Source organism: Amia ocellicauda, chromosome 13, assembly GCF_036373705.1.
Source record: "Amia ocellicauda isolate fAmiCal2 chromosome 13, fAmiCal2.hap1, whole genome shotgun sequence".
NCBI lineage: Eukaryota > Metazoa > Chordata > Actinopteri > Amiiformes > Amiidae > Amia > Amia ocellicauda.
The window spans coordinates 26875570-26899597 of record NC_089862.1 but is presented as its reverse complement, the minus strand read 5'-3'; positions in this window follow the sequence as shown (position 1 = coordinate 26899597).

The following is a 24028-nucleotide window of genomic DNA, read 5'->3' as shown; positions in this document are numbered from 1 at the left end:
CAATCCTGAAGAATGGAGACTATTTTCTGTTTTAAGGGGCTCATGCACTAGTCAGCAGAGATGTCTATTTTACATGGTCAGCTCTATTAAAATACACCTTGTTCATCCATTGCTTTTTGGCAGTACACAGTGACTAAATCTTTTCACATTCCAGAAATGGAAATGACTGTTACTTTAATGCTGCATGTAGTTCAGAGCTATTCAAAAACTGTAATAATTCTAATCTTAAATTAATTGTAGACTTTTTAAATTGAACACAGGGATCATTAGTACATTTTTAACAAGCTCTATTCTTATTTCGATAGCTCACAGGAAAGTTTCTAAATATATCTTTTTCAGTTTTGTATCAGAAATCATTTAAATTACTGTTAGCATCTCTTCTACAGCTTCTCTTCAGTAGCATCCTAAATGCATTTAGATTTGGTTCATCCAATCCCCCCTCACTTTGCTTGTGTGCAGTACTCCACTCTGAAACACAAATCATAATCCCCATCAAATATGCTGGGTCAGTTCCACTTTAACACTGCTCATACGCTTCTTACACATAAAGCAGTTTTGGATGCCGTCTTGTTTTTTGCCAGTTCAATACCAACTTGGGCAATTCGCACAGCCAGAAAATGTGATTCCAATACTGACAACAAGTTGTCATTTTTGCAGCTCGACTGGCCTGAAAGAGATATGTGTGTATAATATAAAACAAGATTAATGAAAATATAATATATAAAAATAAAGAGAACAGCTATCAATGTCCAAATACAAACTACAGAAGACACCGCAATGAAAATGGGGTAGATTTTTATTAATATGTAGTGTATAAATTAAAACCTAATTATACTTTGAAATTGTTTATTTTGGGGACAAAAGTGCACTACTTCAATTAGTTCACAAAACATAAAGTTTGTCAACCCTGATGTAAAGTAAACACAGCAGCCTAACAAGGATTTATTTCTTTATGAATGTTTAATATTCAACTTAAACGTGGTTGAAAAATATTGTAATTGTAATAGTTTTTCACAACAAACAGAAAACTTTAGGATTCATGGTGAGTGCTGATTCACAAACCATAATCCTTTCAACTGTAACTGTAAGAAAATCCTATCCTGGTTTCATAGCAACACCACAGTTTGCTGTAAAGACCAATTTAGACATATAAGCTTGCAGCATGCCTGGAGATCCGTTACAGTCGTTGTATGGTAGCCTTCATTGGCATGATCAGAAAAGTCTGCTTTGAAGTGTCTTTTCTCCAGGCTTCCATCCCACTATTCTTAAAAGCTTAGGAAAATGTGCTACATAACCAGCTCCTCATCAAACTATATGTGAAATACTTTTGAAAACCTCACACATGTAGTTATAGACATGAAAGTCTTTTAGCGTTATTAATCTAGCCTGTTAAAGTAAAGAACTAAAAATAAACTTAAGTATTGTAACATATTTTGGGGTTCCGGTGATGGTGAGACTCAAACCATGGTCTCCTGTATCACGCTATAGAATCACTAGAGTATATAGAATCAGGAATCCCTATGAACTCTGGGATAGTAATACAATTCAGTTTACGATGTCATAACATGGCTTACATGCAAAAACTAAAGGAATAGTATCATAAATGAATTGGTGATGATACATTTTGTGGTAAGCAAAAAATGTAACGTATTTAAGAGATTTGCTAATCCTTTGTCTTTACAATTATTACTCAATTTCTTAGCAGACACCCTTACCCAGGGTGACTTATAATTCTTACAAGATATCACATTATTTTTTAAATTTTACCCATTTATACAGCTGGGCATTAACTGGAACAATTTGGGGAAAGTACCTTGCTCAAGGGTACAACAGCAGTGCCCCCACCTGGGGAAGTTGAATCGAAATGTGTAAGCATCATGTTAATTGTTATCTCGTATATGAAATGAAGGATGTTTTAAACAACATCTAGGACTATGGACTGTATGAGATGCTGTCTACTTTGCACTTTAGTTGTTTAATAGTTGTAGATATTGTAGTTTACCCATGAACATTTGGTATGATAAAGCCTTCTGACTTTTCTAAATGGATCATATTATCATAATTTGCTGTAGTGACAGTATCTGAATGGAAGCAGAACAGCAATAAAATCTTTGTGATTGATTTTTAATGGAAACTCTTTCTTATATCATTGGTTATCACATAAAATGTTAACATTACAGCCAACAGACATATGGTAACAGATGTTAATATTGCCAACCTATTTTTCTATGGGCTCTATTAAGTCACAACACAAGACACATTTTGCATTGATCTTTAAAGGTCTCTCTTTAGAGCTGAGCCCCATCCAGCTGGTCTGTGACTGGCTTTAACTCAAGTCACCAAACTCTGAAGACACTGCCTTCTACTAGGCCATCTGTGCCCAGCAAAGATCCTTTATTATTGCCAAATCAAAAGCAGTTTCATATTAAATAATTCCTGGAATTTGAAACAAAAGGTTTAAGTGAATTTAATCTGTTGGAAAAATCACACCAAAAAGCATATTTTGTGATATGCATTATTTCAGACAATTACATTAAAACGTTCAGTTCCAGATGCAAAATTGTTTATCAGAAATGTCTATTGAATTCCACATCCAAGGAACAATAGTAAGTGTCATGACATAAGGAGCAGGGAGAAACTCAAACCTGCTCTAGCGGTATTTCAGAAGCACGGGCAATGTGAGGGATGGAGCAGCACTAAGCACATCCAGTATGTAGACCAGTTCACTGCAGCAAAGACCTCAGGCAATGGAGGAGGCACCCAAGCACCCAGGCACACTACACAAGGAGTACTATACCAGGCACCTGGAGGACAGCATATTTGTAAGCCAAAGCAATGACATCTACAATCCAAAGTGTTTGGACAAGGCCTGCCCCAGGCTGCATGAACCAATGCAGACAAAGTGTTGGTCTGTCTGCTGTATAGAACTCGTCCTGCAATATAACACCGCACCACCTGCACAGGGCAGAGTGAATGCAGACTGTGATCATCCTCCGAAGAGAAGGGGAGAATAAAAAGCTATAAACTACATCGACCTACAACGGAGAAAAGCGAGGTTCAGTTGTAGGGAGGTTCTCAAGCCATCACCTGCAAAACATAGACAGGAAGGATGCACAGAGAGTGCATGCAACTCCCCACCCACTTAGTCGATACAACGGCTGGCAGAAACACCATTTTCATGGAAGGATATTTTAGATCTACAAACTGAAGCGGCTCAAAGGGGGCCTTGGAAAGTGCTTCCGGCACTACATCAAGGTGATAATAAAAGGTGCCACGATGGAAGTGTATGACACACAGGGGGCAAAGACACGTCCTCCTGTGGTGTGTATGTAAAAACTTCTGCCAATTCAAGAGCCCCAACACATGATCAGCCCCTTACTGTGTCACCCACAGATACACACATTCAGCAACCAACCCAATCCAAAATCCTTCATCAAAGTCTATAATCCAAAATCAGTAGTTCTTTATGACTTTTTTCCCCTCCTTTGTTCCTCTCTCACACTGTCACTCCTGCTCATCCTCCAGCTTCTCCTTTTTTTCTTTAAATTTTCTAATGTCACCCTCTTTCAAACATTGTCTTATTAATAAGAGATAGAATGTGCTGTAGTACTGACTGAATGTGTTTGTGTGACTACACATTAAAACCTATCATCATAGAACTAATTGAGAGACTCAGACCTCAAACATTATGAAAAAAAATAAAAGGATTGATTGCTGTAATTTGATCTTGTGAACATTTGTAGTTTATTTATTAAGTGTGTATGCATATCCATAAAAGTCATAACATTGTAAGTAATTTTCTTTTATAGTTCTGAGATTTGCACTTAAACATTTAAGTGTGGAGTGGTGGTTAGGGCTCAGGACACTGGAGTGGAGGGTTGTGAGTTCAATCCCCAGGTGGGGGGCACTGCTGTTGTGCCCTTGAGTAAGGTACTTTACCTAGATTGCTCCAGTAAATGCCCAGCTGTATAAATGGGTACATATGTAAAAATAATGTGATATCTTGTAACAATTGTTAGTCACTTATTAGGCAGCAAGTGAACATTTTGTCCTCAAAGTTGATGTGTTAGAAGCAGTAGAAATGGGCAAGTGTAAGGATCTGAGTGACTTTGACAAGGGCCAAATTGTGATGCCTAGATGACTGGGTCAGAACATCTCCAAAACTGCAGCTCTTGTGGGGTGTTCCCGGTGTTCAGTGGCCAGTACCTATCAAAAGTGGTCCAAGGAAGGAAAAGCGGTGAACCGGCGACAGGGTCATGGGAAGCCAAGGCTCATTGATGCACATGGGGTGCGAAGGCTGGCCCGTGTGGTCCGATCCAACAGACAAGCTACTGTAGCTCAAATTGCTGAAAAAGTGAATGCTGGTTCTGATAGAAAGGTGTCAGAACACACAGTGCATCGCAGTTTGTTGCGTATGGGGCTGCGTACCCGCAGACCAGTCAGGGTGCCCATGCTGACCCCTGTCCACTGCCGAAAGCGCCTACAATGGGCACGTGAGCCTCAGAACTGGACCACAGAGCAACGGAAGAAGGTGGCCTGGTCTGATGAATCATGAGTTCAAGGTGTTGACTTGGCCTCCAAATTGCCCAGATCTCAATCCAATCGAGCATCTGTGGGATGTGCTGGACAAACAAGTCCGATCCATGGAGGCCCCACCTCGCAACTTACAGGACTTAAAGAATCTGCAGCTAACGGCTTGGTGCCAGAAACCACAGCACACCTTCAGAGGTCTAGTGGAGTCCATGCCTCGACGGGTCAGGGCTGTTTTGGCGGCAAAAGGGGGACCTACACAATATTAGGCAGGTGGTCATAATGTTATGGCTGATCGGTGTATGTATGTATGTATGTATGTATGTATGTATGTATGTATGTATGTATGTATGTAGTAGCGTAAGGTACACTTATACATTTCAATTAAAGAAGTGAATTTATAGTATCACCTTATCACGAATCCTGGAATCTTGTAGAACTCAATTTCTGTAATAATTGGACGCAGACACCAATTCCAAAGATATCAATTGTCAAATTTATTCAAAAACAAAGACTAAATGTAGCACTACACTAATTATACAAAAGGGAAAAACCCTAGATCAACAAATCAAATCACTTCTGTGACCAAATCAAAGACCATGGGATCGCATATGATAACACACAAATCGTTAAACAAAAAAGGTTATAAACACATTGACTACAATACCGGTTAGTAAGACGAAGGTGAGTCTCTCGTTAGTATTGTTAGTCAGACATTAAATAACTAGGCAGGTTAGTATTTATGTCAGGTAACTTCTTGTTATATATATATATCAGTCTCATTTACGTTTAGGTGCCGAGAAAGATCCTATCATTACTTGTTTCCACAATTTCCCTTAACTGATTATTATTCAATGATTAAGGATAGGCAGGGCCACCAATAAACTAATGTCTATTAACTTGTGTCAATTTCAGACTAAACAGTTAAACAGAAATGAGAAGATATTTCTCGGCGTTGACAGATTTTATCTCTAAAATTATCAACAAAACAGTTTAATGCAACACACATTTATATTTAAGAAAACTAAATGATATTACACATTCTAGAGTTATGAATCACAGATTAACATTTCTAATTGATTTCTCAAATGTCATGAATCATAAACTCCAAACTGTTAAACTTATCTGAACTTCGTCGCAGATAGGCCTCTCTGGCTTCGGGCTCAGATAACAGCACACGGCACGAGGTCCGTGTGGTTTGGAACAAAGGCAGTCCGGTTCGGCTTTGTCCAAGAACTTCCACTCAGTCGATGCACCTGGAAGTTGGGGTTTCGCGAATGTAGAGTCTTTTCCAAACAGATTTTCCACTGGTTTGAAGGCTCCAAGGTTGTGCACAAAATCTTCTTTGTAAGCAGGGTTCCACCGTAGTTACTTGAAGACAAAGTCTTTGAGGAAAGCAGGGCCCTGTTCGTTCCAAGGGTCAAGTTTCTTAAGACTCAACTAGCTATTTAAATGACTGACACTTTCTTATTCAGTCAATTGTCCAGCTGTAAAACTCCACTGATCAGGTGGGCACAGGCGGGCATGCGCAGTCTGTAAAGTTCTTTATTTAATAAAGTCCTTTAAAAGAATTCTTCGTACGGCTCAATCTCCTTCTCCCAGTTTAACTCTTCTGTTGCCGGCAAAGACTTGGTTGGTTTCTGGTTCCGGTTCTGGCAACAGAGCTACAAGTTGAGCTGTGGCAGCGAGTTACTGGTTCAGGTGAGAGAGAGAGAGAAAGAGACTGTGCGCTGTTCTTTATAGTCTGTCAGATCAATAAGTGATTGGTTCTTGAGTTTTTGAGATTGGATTTCGGTTTCAGCCCCCAGTGTCCTATTGGAGGGGGGCTTGATTTATGACTGATGTCAATCCATGCCATCTTTTGGAAATGGCGGTTGGCCCGGGTTCGTACCTCTATGTCGGGTTTTCGGCTCTCGTCCACTTCAAAGAGTTTTTTTATTACCTACAGGTCCCTTTCTCCAAACATCTCATAGCAGGATTCCAAACTATTTGGCCTATTCTCGGTGCCATCCTCCCCAAAACTGTCATTTTGATGTAAACCAGTTCCAAGCTGATGAGTCATTGGATTACAATAAAATATACTACTATGATGATCAGTGACCTGTATATAGTGTTTACAGATTATTTAATTAATTTAACTGAGCATTAAAAGAAAAAAATGCTTGTTAGCCATAGGGTGTTTATTTTTAATTTCCTAATCAAATACCCACTTGGATATTATGCCAGTTGACCTTGGTAAAGAATTTATAAGCTTTCCATTTGTAAAGGGTTCATATATCATGTAGATTAAACCAACAATTGAACAACAAAGAAAAAAGTATCAGCAGGATAAATAGGGCAATACATATGTATATATCTCTTCAAGGTGTCTTTTTATCAACAATGAGCTGTTAATCTCCAACTGTCTACTTTTATGAGTAAAACACTTGCCTGTACATGGTCTATTTTATGACTTCCTCAAAACATGAGGTTGGTTGACAGAGGAAGTTACTGAGATGTTAGAGTTGACTGGAGCATGCCTGATACATGTTATACATCTCAGGTTATGTCTCAGGATGTCCCATGTCAGTGTCTTGGTAGAGATATGTATATATAAATTATATATATACACATTTTCAAAAGCCAAGTAAAGTATTAGTGACTGCTGTCAATGGATCATGCCAGGCTTCAAATCAGAATTCAACTTAATGCATCATTACTTCATCATTTGGCATAAGACATCTAAAGAAAATGAGAACCTGTCAAATGGGTAAAGGCTGATTTTCTAAAATGATGTAAACCTATTAGATTTTTATTGAAGAATTGGCAAGTGCTATTAACTGCTGTTCAGAAACAAAGCAGCCAAGGCCTACCAGTTAATTATTAATTTGTTTTACCTCAGTGTTAGATTTAGGTATATGAATTAAATCTGAAAGATAATTAATGACCATGCTTTTTTTCCTATTTGATATATTTATCTTTGAATTACCAAATCAGGAGTCAGACAATCATATATATATATATATATATATATATATATATATATATATATATGTGTGTACGTGTTTACAGGTTATATTTAATAACACTATAATAAAATTGGATACTAAGCTTCCTACTGTGCAACTGTATTGCTGTCAATTAATGCACTAGCTGAGACAGAAAGGGATTGATATCTATACTGAGACACACCCCATCCATCACTTTTAAAATGACTGTCATCCAGTTCAGGTCAATGTGTGTTTGACATGAATGACAAAATCAAACTGCAGACTCATGATACAGTCTGGATATCAGGGAAATTCAGCATTAAGCAACAGAAAAAAGAAAGCAGTCCAGGTTATACAGCATTCCTTTAAAAACAAATCACAAAACCTCACATGCCTAGGAACAGGAGATGGAATTCTTATTATTGACAAGATCATTTTTAATTTCAAGATGTTAAAAGCATTTTGCTCTGACCTACAATTGCTCACTGAATAATTTGTTCATTTAATAATGTAGAATGGGTCAGGAAGTTACTAGTTCAGCAATTAATAATGATGACAACTCAATCTAAATTATGTGTATATTTAATTAAGTGGGTAAAATCAATATGTTAACCTCCTACATTTTTTTTTCTGTATTCGAAAGACCTGACATCAATCAGCAATTATAACTATTTCCACAATCATTGTAATTTTTATTACGCAGATTATCATCAGCATACTGTTTGCAATTCTGCAATATAATTTGTTTAATCATAATACACCACCAATTCTTTACAGAGTATTTCTTGCATGTGGATATCATTTGGGAAACATACAGAGCCTAATATTTTGGTCATTTTCCAAAATGAATTTATTACAAGAGATGTGAAATATGTAATGTCCTTAGATCAAACTGAAAGATTTTCCATATCATACATAACACTTTTGATAACATATGTTTATTTAATAACTGTGTTTATGTAAGCATTAATGAGAATTAGTTTAAAATACTTGTATTTTTTTATACAGAACGTTTATACAGATTACGGAATGTAATGGGAAAACACAACTGGTATGGGCATGTTTGGTGTATTGCAAAAATGTTCAAATGTTTATTTTTATTTCGTAATGAATTTAATACTCAAAGCAAGACAGCTGGAAGTAGATTGTGAATTGCAGTTTTCTCAAGGAGTTTTCTACAGATATGCAGGAAACCTCTTTTGTTGAGCCTGCAATGTTGTCCTGATACAGCAGTTTGAAAGTCCCAGGAATCATGTTCATCAAACTTAAAATAAAGTTGTTGACCTCATTAACACTTAGCATGCACTCAAGGGAGACACAACACACTATTGATGTAGCAATTCAAAGTCAATGCTCTAAATCATCTCATTATTTTCAAACTTCATTGACCCCACTCACAGAAACAGAAATTGTGTTCTACACAACCTTCTCACATCACTTCTTTAAGGTGGCAATATTACCTGAAACTGAGACTTGCATACGTGCATGATTTATTATAATGCCCTTTTTCTATTCCACATGTAAGCTTACTAGTTTTATGGATATGGCTGTTTGCTGATATTGAAGGGCATTTTGTTTCTTCCAAATTTGTTTTCAATGATAATTGTGCACAAAGAGAATATTTAAGTATATGGTAATGTTTTTTACAAAGCAGGTTGCTGAAGGAAGTGTGAACAATGACCTTTGGAAATTATTCATTTCAAAGTAAAATATTTAGAGTTTCATGACAGAATATTATGTATTTTATGTAACTCCAATACGTTGATGTGGAGGGCCCTTGTGGGCACCGTCCATCTGCCTCGGACTCCATGTCCATTGCAGAACGCTCCACAACCTTGCTTGGAGGCTTCTGCACACTGGCACCAGGGGCACACCGAGGCTTACATTGTGAGGGCTCCGCCACCAATGGAGCACCTTTCAGCACGCTGGAGTAATTGTGACTCGGCGTGCTTGGTCACGGCGAGGATGCATCCACAGACACCTGAACCAATACTGCAGCGGCCTCAATTGGAGGAGGCCGAGGCGGAGGGTCTGTGATCCAGCCGCTAGGAGGTCCAGCAGCCTCTGGCAAAGGGAAGAGACACATGCGTATGGAAGCAGCTCTCTCTGGCGCCAGCGTGGCAAGTATGGCAATGGAATCGATGTGCAGTTCGAGGAAATGTGCATGCTGAGTTGGCATCAGGCGGCTCTTCTCTTGATTTAGGAGAGACAGCCGAGAATCAGGTTTGTATGGCACTGAACCTGCTCCCTGGAGTGAGAACAGACCAGCCAGTCGTCTAGATATGTGAAAGTAAGCATCTTTCATATCCATCATGGTGAACCAGTCGCTGGGCTTGATGGCCTGGGACATGGTGCGCAGGTTGAGCATCTTGAAGTGCAGCACCTTGAGGTGGTGGTTCAGGTGCCTTGGATCCAAGATGGGGTGGAAACCGCCATCTTTCTTGGGCACTAGGAAGTATGGGGAATAGAATCCCTTGTGCTGCCCCAGAGGGGGCACTTCTCGGACCGCTTGCTTCTCCAGGAGGTCGGAGATTACGACACGACGTGCCGCACACTGCAACGTGTCCCTCACTTGCGTCCACACCACGCCTCAGAAGGGGGGTGAACATGTGTGAAACTGTAGGGAGTAGCCAACGAAGCAAAGCTTGATCCCAGCAAGAGAGCGATATCTCCTACAGCCATGGGCTGTAGTGTGGGCGCAAGCTGGTGGAGGAGCCCCTCACGTGGGTGAGATCTCTTACAACACACTGAGGCTTAGGCTGGGTAGCTGGGCCTCGGATTTTACTGCCGCTGCTAGGGCTCCTGCTGTGAAGGGAAAAGCCCTGTGGACAAAAAAGCACAGCAAGCAGTCAGAATATAAAAGGCACTATATAGACATGACTATTTATTTTTCTATTATTTGTTTTACAAACTGAAACCAAAAGCGCAGTTTCATAGAACAGGAAGTGGGAAGGGACCTGTTTTGAGTGACGTGCGCAGTGGCCAATGGCAGCTTTGATAGAGTGACGTTTTCGATTTCAGGTTCCTGTGGAAGTGTGCAGAAACCCCTCCCATTACCATTAAGATACATACAACTGTTAAAATTTGTTATTTGATATTGACTTTGCATTGATGAAATCTGGAACTCAATATCTGTAGATCTGCTGGGTTGGAAAACTGTGAAATTCCATGCCCCTTTTATTACTACTGGTAAAGAGCAGTCATCTTGCTTCACTGTGGGCCCATAAGTCGTCACCCTTGCCCGATCTGCACCCGGCACTGGTTCAACCATTGCTTCATGACTTGAAACCAAAATACAAGTGAAAGAAAGCGCAATGGATTTACTTATTATCAAAAACTTGTTTTATTTAATTTATACAAATTCTCAGAGCGGATGTGTTTGAAAGCATGTGTGAGTGCTCACCCTGTTTACTCAGGGTTGGATAGTGAAAACGTTTCAAATCAAAATATCTTGACCTGACCTGACCTGGTTTTATGTCAGATATGTAGCAACCTGCTAGGAACATTCCCAGCACTGTATGGAAGTATATATTGTTAGGGTTCACCAACTCCTCATTGGGCAGAGATGGAGTTATTTCTGGCAACCGCAGAACACTTGGAGATGGGCAGTCTTGTTATAAAGCCATGAATTTGGTTAGCTTGCTCTAGCAGATTCTGTGAAAGATGATAAATAAATACATTATACTATTTAAATTGTTTGTTACAAACAAGCAGGAAAATCACTTGATGTTAAGATTATTATATGTTTATAAAATTCTGTTGATGTGCTAGTTTTTGCATTAAAATGTGACATATGGCACATAGATTTTAGTTTTTGTGGCTTCAGAGTCAATTAAAATACACCATTAAGCACATTATTTTCTATACTTCTAACATACTAGTAAGTTTTTGAGTGAGCATCTCAAACATTTTCCTAAGCACAGCATGCTTGGAAGATGTGAGCCTCTATTCAAAACTTCATAATTCATGATCTACTATGAACAAGTTCACATAGTATTTAAGAAAACCTAATTCTAGCTCTAGCTCTTCGCCTTCACATTCATTTTGTGTCTTAATTGTTTGAAGCTATTAATCTTTTACCTGATTCAATGAATAAGATATCTGTATAATTCATCAACAAATAAATTATGATTATTAACAAACTAGTAGGGATGTAAAGTGTTTTCTATAAAAATAAACTGGGTTCTTTACTAATCTCCACTAACAAATTGCTTGACTTCTACAAAACAATACATAGACACACAAAGTAAAACATGTTTTTCTCATCTGAAGAAGGTCAAAGGAAATGTTCAGAAATTAACAGACACAATCTATTGTAACTTCAAAAAAGTTTAGTTGTCTTGTCTAGTTATTGTATTTTTATGAGTAAATCATTTCTATATGGCTATAATTACAAATAAAATGATTGTAATTCTTAAATTATTTGTTTCATTGTAAAAATCAATCATAATTGTGATTTTTGCCTGATAAATGCCATAGTCCTTATTACAGGGCTACACTGAACCTCCCACTGATTTATAAATAATTACTTTGTGAATTTCTTGCCATGCCGTGATGTTGCACAAGATGATGAGATGGAAATGAATGGCCCATACTCCTCTATTCTAGGTAGTGGGTCTAATCTTCTCGTGTCAGATAGGGTGATTACTCTTCCCACTCAATCAATATGTAGCTTAACTAAGAGTACTTGAAGAAACAGACTACAAATTATTAGCAATGATTTCTGTTTGGGGGACTATCAAGGGAAATCTAACTCTTCAGTTTAATGTCCAGTGTGACACAAATGAAGAAAAGGGAAAGGGATTTCTCAACATCTTGCCGATTAGTAGTCAACTCCATCGTGCAATACAAAACAGTTATCCAAGTGTACTGCTGAGTAGGAGTCTTTGACTTTGCTGTGAAGTGCTCACTAAAAACTTGTAACATACAATCACTTTCTTCATTAGCTATAGAGAGATGTCTTCATAGAGAATGTGAGTCTGAGGATAGTATAAAATGCTACAACAAATCTTTATGGTTTAAATTATAATGTTGGAAATGTCCTGCAATCATTTTTTGATCAAGGCTTGATTTGTAATATTTAGATTTGTCTTTATGGACAAACAACTTAATTAATACTGATCAAAAATGTCTTATTTGTATGTTTACATTCAAGATCTCATGGAAGGCCAAAATGTAAGTGAATTACATTAAACATAATGTGATTTGTTTTATTACTTTGATTATGTTCAAGTTGATTCTAATATGATATTGTATAATATAACACACATGTATATGCATTGTGTGCATGATTTTGGTTCAAAATGAAGTGAGAAGTTCCCCTTGTACAATGTCTTTCTATATATTTATGTAGTTATCATATTTCCAAAATGTCTAATTAGTTAGATACGTTCCTTATTGGCTGGTATGGAACATTTCTACAATTAACATTTTATACCAAGTAATGCAGTGTGCCTCCAATAGTATGGACATGCCCTGTCAGTAAAGTATAATTGTACATTCTGAATTTAAAATGTTGAGTTTAATAAAATTCAGTTAAAAAAAAAAATGTGTTTAATAGTTGAAGATGCAGTAGAGGTCTCATTGTTCGAAAGGAAAAATGTCAGGCTTTGTGAATATTACCCTTTTAAATACCATATTAACCTTCAGTTCTCACTTAACACCCAGACCTGTACAAAACATGTTCATCCCTTTATTTCCCTTTCAATCTGCACACAGGTTTTAGTACCAATCAGTGATAATGGTAAAAGCATCTCCTGGCAATTGGAAAACACAACTTCTCACTTCATTTTGTAGTAATTGCTGATTAGGGCAGCAGTTTGTTTGCTGCCCATGTTGATATGGATCGCCCTACCTGCTGATAATGAGGGAATTTGAAATGTTTGCATATTCTGAGCGTATTATAGTAGCTTGAGTTGTTAACAGATATGTTGATTTGTAACTGCGCACACTTAAAAAAGTCAGTCTAACTCCATATGTGTATCCTCATTATTATACAAGATTATACAAATTGTTTGGTCATTTTTAATACATTCTTTTGGATGCACTAACAAACTTGAACATCCAGAATATTAATATTATTTCATGTGCTGAGAAGATCAATAATTCAGATACATTTTGCTATTGTTTGGAACTGAACTAAAAAAAGTTATCTCATCATGTAATTAGCATGTTATTAATCAATTGTCCTTACTACTGATAGCAATGAAGTAAAAGGCAGATCATCTTATAAAGTAGAATGAGATAAGTCATTGACATGTTTTTAGTTTTTTAAAAACTGAAAGTTTAAAACATATTTAAAGAGGGGCCATTACCTTTGTGTTAGTTTGGTGGCTAAGACATTTCCAATACACATTTTACAGTAGGCATTATATTATTATTATTATTATTATTATTATTATTATTATTATTATTATTATTAAGAGAAATGTGGTTCTCAATAATAAAACTATGTATAATTGGACAAATTATTTAAGGAACTATTAGAAAACAGGTGAGCTTTATATCTATTCTGTCTTATTCATTCAATTTAAGGAATTCCTTTTCCACAATGAAAACGATTTAACATTCTACAGCTCTGGAAAAAAATAGGAGACCACTGCAATTTTTTCTTAAATCAGCATGTCTACATGTATGGCAGCCATTCCATTCTAGTGTCTGTTGAATTCCATCACAGGCACAACTCATTCTACTGAATGAGCTACTGATTAGGTGATCACCTGAACCAAATCTTATTTAATGAGAAAAGTATAAAAACCACTGCTGTGGTCATCAATATACTCTTGCAGTAGGGCCAGCTGGATTGAAAAAACAGTGCTAGTAATACAGTGATTTTGTATGTTTGCCCACTGACAAAGAAATGATCAGTCTATAATTTTAATGGTAGGTGTGTTTTAACAGTGAGAGACAGAATAACAAAAAAAAAAAATCCAGAAAAACGCATTTCAAAAAAGTTATAAATTGATTTGCATGTTAATGAGGGAAATAAGTATTTGACCCCTTCGACTTAGTACTTGGTGGCAAAACCCTTGTTGGCAATCACAGAGGTCAGACGTTTCTTGTAGTTGGCAACCAGGTTTGCACACATCTCAGGAGGGATTTTGTCCCACTCCTCTTTGCAGATCCTCTCCAAGTCATTAAGGTTTCAAGGCTGACGTTTGGCAACTCGAACCTTCAGCTCCTTCCACAGATTTTCTATGGGATTAAGGTCTGGAGACTGGCTAGGCCACTCCAGGACCTTAATGTGCTTCTTCTTGAGCCACTCCTTTGTTGCCTTGGCTGTGTGTTTTGGGTCATTGTCATGCTGGAATACCCATCCACGACCCATTTTCAATGCCCTGGCTGAGGGAAGGAGGTTCTCACCCAAGATTTGATGGTACATGGCCCGTCCATCGTCCCTTTGATGCGGTGCAGTTGTCCTGTCCCCTTAGCAGAAAAACACCCCCAAAGCATAATGTTTCCACCTCCATGTTTGACGGTGGGGATGGTGTTCTTGGGGTCATTCCTCCTCTTCAAAACACGGTGAGTTGAGTTGATGCCAAAGAGCTCGATTTTGGTCTCATCTGACCACAACACTTTCACCCAGTTCTCCTCTGAATCATTCAGATGTTCATTGGCAAACTTCAGACGGGCCTGTACATGTGCTTTCTTGATCAGGGGGATGTTGCAGGCGCTGCAGGATTTCAGTCCTTCATGGCGTAGTGTGTTACCAATTGTTTTCTTGGTGACTATGGTCCCAGCTGCCTTGAGATCATTAACAAGATCCTCCCGTGTAGTTCTGGGCTGATTCCTCACCGTTCTCATGATCATTGAAACTCCACGAGGTGAGATCTTGCATGGGGCCCCAGACCGAGGGAGACTGACAGTTATTTTGTGTTTCTTCCATTTGCGAATAATCGCACCAACTGTTGTCACCTTCTCACCAAGCTGCTTGGCGATGGTCTTGTAGCCCATTCCAGCCTTGTGTAGGTCTACAATCTTGTCCCTGACATCCTTGGACAGCTCTTTGGTCTTGGCCATGGTGGAGAGTTTGGAATCTGATTGATTGATTGCTTCTGTGGACAGGTGTCTTTTATACAGGTAATGAGCTGAGATGAGGAGCACTCCCTAGTACTAGTATTGTGTTTAAAAATGAATATTAACTTATTTTCTTTGCATTATTCGAGGTCTGACAACATTGCATCTTTTTTCATACTTTGACCAGTTGTCATTTTCTGCAAATAAATGCTCTAAATGACAATATTTTTATTTGGAAGTTGGGAGAAATGTTATCAGTAGTTTATAGAATAAAACAAAAATGTTCATTTTACCCAAACACATACCTATAAATAGTAAAACCAGAGAAACTGATTATTTTGCAAAGGTCTTTTTTTTCCAGAGCTGTATATAGTTATAAGATCATGACTTCTGATGATCATTCACTATTTTCATGTGCTCACAGGAGTTTAGGGGTCACTTTACTAGCTGTAGAAATGCACATTCTTACTCTTGTCAGGACTTCCCTTGATTTCAAAGTGGAAATGTCTCACGATTAAAGAAAACAGTAAAAGGGTGTATAGCTGTGATTACTAAGTAGAAATAAGATCAGAAGTTCACAGATACTCTGAAGAAATAAAACAATTCCTTATGGTCTTGGAAAGCCTTCAAAATCTACTTTGCTGTCATGCTGTTATCTGACTATGTGAGATTTATTCATCCAATGCATTGCCTACTTTGAAGGAAATCGTATTTGGGCAGTCACATTTGCACTTGTGATGAGGTCTGAGTGTATACTTTACACTTGTTATAATCTGTGCATATGTGTCATCTAATATTATTTAAAGCATTTGTATTTTGGAAACATGCACATATCCTGCATGGAATTGGTGCCCAAATACCTATGGATTCCTGGAAGAATCCTGCAAGACTCCTTGAAAAATATTACATTTCCCTGTATTAACAAGCCTTCCAAAAATCTCCTTTGCAAAGTGTAGAGGAGACCTGCAGGATAACTAAGGATGTTTATCTGTTTCTCACTGCAAAATGTGGTAAGATAAATGGATGAAACTATAGTTAAGTCAGGACAACTCATGCGATAATGTAATTGCTAATTGTGGACCCCAAGTGAGTCCTGGCTGGGAACGATTCCTATCAGTTTCTAAAGCACATTAGTAATCTTAGTGGCCAGAGACTCAGGCCACCACCAGCCTAGAATATGTGGGGACTCCCAGGACTTGCAGTTTGGTGTCCCTGTCCTGTTGCATAACTAGGAAAATGTACTCAAATCAAAGCCAAAGCACAAGTACTGCTGAACCATGGATGGATGCATATGGAAAATTAACTGAAAGCAGCACTGTACCTGATGTGGTGGGAACACTTCTGCCAATCAGAGAAGCAGGAAGTTGGTTACTGCGAGAGGGGTTGGTGTGGGTCACACAGTCACTGTTTTATAGAAATAGGCCACCGAATAAACTGAAAACTGCATATAATTTAAATGCCAAAACAACTAAGAAACTTGAGATGGATATAGCTAAATTTGGGTTCACTCAGTGTTTGCTTTGCATCAGGACAGCACAGTCTTTTTAGGAATGGCATGAAATACTGCCTATTTACAGCTGCCACGCTGAAGTTTCAGCTACAGAGCCCGAAACAAAGTTTTGGGAAGTGCCCCCCAAATGACCAGCACAAAGAAAGAGAAGTCACCATGAAACAAGTAATAACAACCGCAACACAGCAGCAGTGAGACAAACAGAAATCCATATGGGAAAAGCCAAAAGCACAACATGAATTCAAACAGGGGATAGGGGGACTCTATTTTGGGTGAGTTTAAATACTCTAGCTTTACTATTAATTTTCTCTGGTAGCCAATTGGATTATTCCTTCTGTGTTTGATTAAGTGAGTCTCCTGCCTGAACCATCACACATTTCTGCATGAAGCATAACATTTATTGTCTGAACTCTTAATTTTAGTACATTAACAAATGAGCTTTACTTAGGCAGTGGCATAATGTAGTCACTTCCCAACAGCTGTGTGTTATATTGCTATGTCTGTCACTTGGCTCGTTGATTCTTCACTTATTTTAGTGATGCATGTTCAATACAAGACCATAGAATTCAAACTCAGTACCAATCTAATGTCTTTTTTTGCCATAAAGTTAAGGAAACTGATTTATCAGTACAGCTCTTAAATAAGCCATATATTCAGCCAGCAAAGTAAAATATGCTACATGCTTTATTAAGAAGGACCCTCTTCAATAGAATATAAACTTGGGTTGGATATTATTTTAGCCAGAAAAAAATGCATTGTCCACAATCATTTTACAGCATATTTTATGTATCACTTAAAATTAATGGAAGAACCATTCAAGCAATTCCACTTCCTTTAATCTGAAAAAAAAGAAATAGTCATATTTTCTTAATGATGTCCTTCTTTTCTGTCTGCCCACTTGTTATACACTGTACTAAGCATTCCAGCACAATTGGCTGCTCTGTGAGGAAGTCACGTGAATAAACCTTTCAGTAATCCACAATACATTCCCAAAGGACATTACAAAAGTGTGTGATGCTAATTTGCTTCCCTAAATGAAGGATGCAGTTTTTTACTATTGAAATTTAACTTCCAAAATCTCTATTAATTATGATGATGGTTATTATTGTGATGATGATCTAAACATCATCCAGATAGTTTGCATTTACACCATGATACTGTTATGTAAGACATACATATACAAGACAATGTGAGATATAATTAAAAAAAATAATTTAAATAAAAAAGTAGTTTCATGTTCCAAGATACCTTGTGGCATGTCAATCAATAATTGTTGTGCATCTTACCCCTTTATTGGTTTAGCCCCGGGAAAAGTGGGACACACAGAAAAAGTAATTTTCATCTTACTGAATAGGGTATACATTTAAGTCAATTGAATTGCATTTATCACTTTTAATTACTTTTTGGAAAAGGCTGAATGCAATTAATATATTAGATAATGGAATAAATGAGATTAAATGTGTATTACTACATTTGGTCATCATCATTAGCTGATTAGCTGGAAAAGTATTCTACATTTCACAATGAAGAACATGTGAATGTTTTTTGGAGGAGATGTTTTCAATGTAGTATAATATGCTTCTATAACAATTGTAAGCACACAAGATAATTATTTAACCAAAATAATTTAAAAAAAGTCTCAAAATGACCTGTGTGTGTAAGTATGAATATGGAGATCATCTGTGATGAGCCAGTGACACACCTTAATAATTCATATAAGAATTCCTCATGGTGGGCTAAAACATTAATTACAATGACAGCATGTATTCCCCCAACAGCAAGAATATGCTTTATCACAGTATATGTTGGACTGCTAAATTTGTGAACCAGTCAAAATAAAATATGTGATTAGTCGGAAGTGATGACAGCAAGAAATGCATTAAAGCCCCAACTTTTTGCTTACTCAGTAATCCTAAGAACAATGTCACTGACCTTTTCCTTGCCTTGTACATGTGTTACAGAAAATGATATCAACTTATAAAATATACATACACATTTAATCATTTATCCTATGCACACCCATGGACACCCAATGCAAAATAAATAGGCCAGCCTCATTGTTTCACTGTTAAATAAGTACCACTACTGCTACTGTAATATCCATGGTTGAAAAAATACAAAAATAAACCAACCACAAAGGAAATGAAAAGCTTTAAAAAGAGACCAAAAAAGCAAAAGAAACTTCACTTACTATAATGAGAAAATGGCTTGTCAGCAGAAGAACCAAATCCTGGGTGCACAGGTGTAAGGGGGTAGAAGTAAATGCTAAGTAAAGAAGCACACTGAAAGCTGTTAATGAATGGGTATTGGAAACCCTGCATTAGTAGCACACTGAAATGCTCACTCTGTTGTGATTAATGAGTACTACCCTTCTGTAATAGGTACCAAAGGGACCACATACCAGTAACCCTTTTATAGAGGAGCCCCTGAGACAGGATGAAGTTCTTCTAATAGTATCTTTCAAAAAGTAGGTCTTTAAATCTTAGAAACTCCTACAAACAGCTTATTCTCTCTGTTTTGGCGCCACAGTTAATTCCTGTAATACAAAGGAAAATTGTATTAATGAAAACTGCCCAGTCTTCGAATACTTCCAGAACATTCTGTTCTATCTATTTTAATAGATTGTAAGCCTACTTTTCAAATCAAGTAATTACAATAAACTAATATATATATATATATATATATATATATATATATATATATATATATATATATATATATATATCTTTTTTTTAAATAACAGAAAGCAAATATGGTTTCTTTTTTGTTCACATTCAAGGATTTTTATTCTGAATGTTGTCGAAGGTCAGTTCTTTTTACATTTGCTTTCTTCCATTGCTGTAGGAAAAGTTCAAAAGATCAAATATCAAATTAAATACAAATAGCAAAAATTCTTGCTTTTTCTACACAGTGTCGGCTTCAGAATAACATATTTCAGAATAAATAAGAAAATCATGTACGGTTTTTAAACTAGACCCTATACCAAATCAGACCTTTGACTTACCCACAAATTGCAAATTACAAACCTGTATCCTATTGGATCTTGATTTATAAGTACTAGAAAGTGGCTTCTGACAATACAAAAAAACGATACAGTAACATACAAGTTTGTATTTTGTGATTTGCCAGTTGGTCAAAGGTTTGATTTGGTCTAGCCCTTGGAAAAATTATATTCTAAAGCTCTTTATCGTACTCTAATATTGAGGTAGGTGCTGAGGTTATAGTAGCAATGGAACATAAAATAATGATAATCATATTGGAGTCAATTAAGCTGTCTTTAAATAATCATTCAGATGTGATGGAATATGGGATTTTATTTAAATTAATATTAGCGAAGCAGCTAAATTACAATGAATCATAAAAGCATTGTTTTAGATGTCTGTACCAAAGGAGCAATCTAGATCAAGGCTGGGATTAAATCAAAACCTTGACCCACCTGCTAATAGCAAACTACACAACTGTACTGAGTTAGCGGGTGGGTCAAAGTTTTTATTTAATCCGGCCCCTAGTCCACATGACTAAATAAAAAAATATATTGTTTACAATTTACATTGTACTTTATTGGATACAATGCTTTCAAGTAAGTAAGATGCATATCACTTTTCAATTGATTTGATCATATACACAACTTTAAAAACTTAAACATTTTAAACTTTCAGAATAATGGCGGATGTCAAAGGCCATCATATGTATGCACTGGATTTGGCCATCATATGTATGCACAAATTCACTGGATTTGTCTTCTCCGCAGCAACTCAAGTCATTATTATCAAGTCAACCGAGTGTTAGTGTTTCTTACTCCTTGATAGTAATTCTGATTCCCATAGTGTTTATCTCTGTGACCCATTTCTTTCTAATATTCAACCCATGAATTATCTTACAAAATAGAGTACCTCTCTCTTGATCAAGTGAAATATGCTTACAAAGATAATAATTTATAATTTATAATCCTATCAACATAATACCTTTGCTCACCTGTCTGAATCTCCAAATGATTAAATACAATTTTATCATTTTCAACAATATGTGCACTCTGGAGCACAGTTTTAATTGGGTTGCTTACAATCGCATTGAGCTCAGATTCAGGAATGTTCTCATTAATGTTTTGATTACACCTCAAATCTGATTTATGGAGTTGCCCACTGCTGAATGTGTTGATTAATGTGGGATTAGAGTAGCACTGTACTTTATATAGTGTTGTTGTAAGTGCCAGAGATATTTTAGATGAGAGACTGCATGAATACAGTAGGAGGGAGCCAACAGTCTACACGAGGGATTGAACCCTGAACTCCCATGCCCTAGTGTGAACCGCCTGGCAAAGCAGTTATGTTACATGGCTGTGCAAAGAACAATAAATATATGTGTATGGTCTCCCGCGCGACCTTGCAACCCTTGGGCAGTGCTTCCTTTTTCAGATAACCGGGGTTGCATTCGCAAACTATCGTTATCTTTCAAGTCAGAAGCACTGCCCAAGGGGGAGGGGTTACTGTATAACCAAGCGTCGCAAGGGAGGAGGCAGCGAGCTGATAAGTGAGCCTGCCCTGAGGCGACCGCTAGGGGCCTTGGCAACACAACTCCAGACAGTAACCTCAGGGGCCCCGTAGGGCCGCACCTTAGCTGCCCTGGAGCGAGGACCATAGTCACGCTTTTACCAGGAACTTTCTAGAATCAGCATATACAAAGTGGGGCTACAGAGTGTCAACTCTTATGCCCTCTGCAAACAATAGCAAGGCTGGCTGTTCTACTAGTGCAGCTAGGGGCAAGGCTGTAATCTACTTGCATAACTACTGGCACGGGCAATCAAGCAACTTGTGCGGCCTCCCACGAATTATCATGGCAGTAGACCCCTGATCCAATAGGAGCGGGGCCACAGACCCACTGAAACACAACATAATACACAGCCGGCTGGTCAACAGAGTAGCTGAGCTGAACAACAATATACAGTAGATATACATATTGCGTGACAGCAAGACCTTCATGCTGTCAGCGCTCAGCACAGGAGCATCCTACTCCACTGAATAATACAGAGAGGAAGAGCTCCACTGTGCTGACAACTTAGATTTCATACAAACAAATGATATACACCATGTGGCGCAGGAACGAACTCATGCGCCACCCATGGAACACAGGAGCAGTTGACACCTGCTGGTTAGACAGGCTAACGTAGGGCAACATTATCTCTACTGTGCTGACAAATGAACTATGTACACAGCGGAACCCGAGAGCCTGCTCACGTACTTCCCGCTGAGGACAGCAGCAGTGGACTCTTACTCTATGACACATAGCCAGAGCAGGCCACAGACCTGCTGACCAAGGAACTATGTACACAGCAAGGCAGCGAAACTCAAGCGCCATCAGCTGGGAACAGCAGCAGTGAGCACCATTCTACACATTTTCAGAGCCACAGTCCTGCTCTGAATATATATACAGAGCGGGGTACAGGCCAGATGCATGCACCACTGCAACACAATGCATAATGAATGAACTATATACAGGGTGGCCTCGTAAGGCAATGTACCTGGAGGCTGCATGACAGACCCTGGACACATCAACAGGCTGTCAGCAAATCCAGGAGCAGCTCGAGTGGGTGTTCGACTGGAAGGCATAGTCTGGTGGGAGGGAAGACACGGTTCAATAGCTCTATCAGGATGTGCTTAACAGGGGCAGACTTGGAAAGGAAATCAGGAGCCAGAGCCCGTAGGCTACTGTGGCTCGACTGCAGCCAACACCAGGTTCCCAATGGAAGAGACCGGTCCCGTCATGTCCAACCTGTACAACCGGGCAAATGTAAGCGGCGAAGCCCAAGCTGCAGCCGCACAAATGTCTGCCAAGGGGGCGCCTTGAAAAAGGGCCCATTATGTGGCAATTCCTCGAGTCGAGTGGGCCACCAGGTGTCAGGCATCGGGGTCCCACTGGACTCATAGGCCATGGTAATAGTGTCCACAATCCAATGCGAGAGGCGCTGCTTTGAAAGCGCCTGGCCCTGTGTCTGTGCTCCATAAGACACAAATAATTGGTCTGAGCACCGAATGTCCTTAGTGCGTTCCAAATAGCACCTGAGGGCCCAAACAGGGCAGAACAAGTGAAGCCGACTCTCATGCTCCGAAGAGAAGGGAGGAGGATGGAAAACCATCAACTCTATAGGCCCGTTGACATGAAATGGAGCCATCTCCCGCAAAACGGACACACGATGGGTATACGGACAGGGTGTGTAACTTGCTCACACATTTTGCCGGCAAAAAACGCAGTCTTAAGTGACACTAGCTTCAGCTCAGCTGAGTTCAGTGGCTCAAATGGGGCTTGGAAAAGTGCGTCCAGCACTACATCAAGGTGCCATGCGGGCAGTGAAGGGGTGCGAGGAGGCCGCAGCTGTCGAGCTCCCTTTAGAAACTGCACAGCCAAGAAATGAGACCCAGGGGGCTTGCCATCAATCCGGAAATGACATGTGGAAATGGCCGCCAGATACACTTTGAGTGTGGACGGGGATCTGCGATCGGGGGGCATCTCCATTGGTGAATTGCCGCAGGCTACCTGCGCTGCTGGGCCTGGGGTGCAACAGAGTAAACCCGGGCCAGCTGCAGGGACTGCTATCTCTCTCCCAGTTGCCCTTGCCCCATGACACATCACCATCACCAGCCGGTCGCCTGCTGCCACTATCTCCAAGACAGTGAAGGTAGGGAGACAAGCGCGGCTAGGATCAGAGGACCAGAGTTGCTGGAGAAACTCCACAGACCTCTGAATCACCGCCCAGAACAACCGGTCCTGTCCTGTAGGAGCAGGAGGGATGTCCTCGCTCAACAAAGGAGGAGGGGTGGGTGAGACCAGCTCCTCCTCCATGAGCTCCACCTCAAGCTCTGAGTCCATGTGCGGTCCCAGAGATAGGCGGCCCTCCTCCCAGGTGGCCTCACGTGGGCAAGATCTCTTACAACACACCAAGGCTCATGCCGGGTAGCCGGGCCTCAGATTTTGCTGCCAGTGCTAGTGCTCCTGCTGTGAAGGAAAA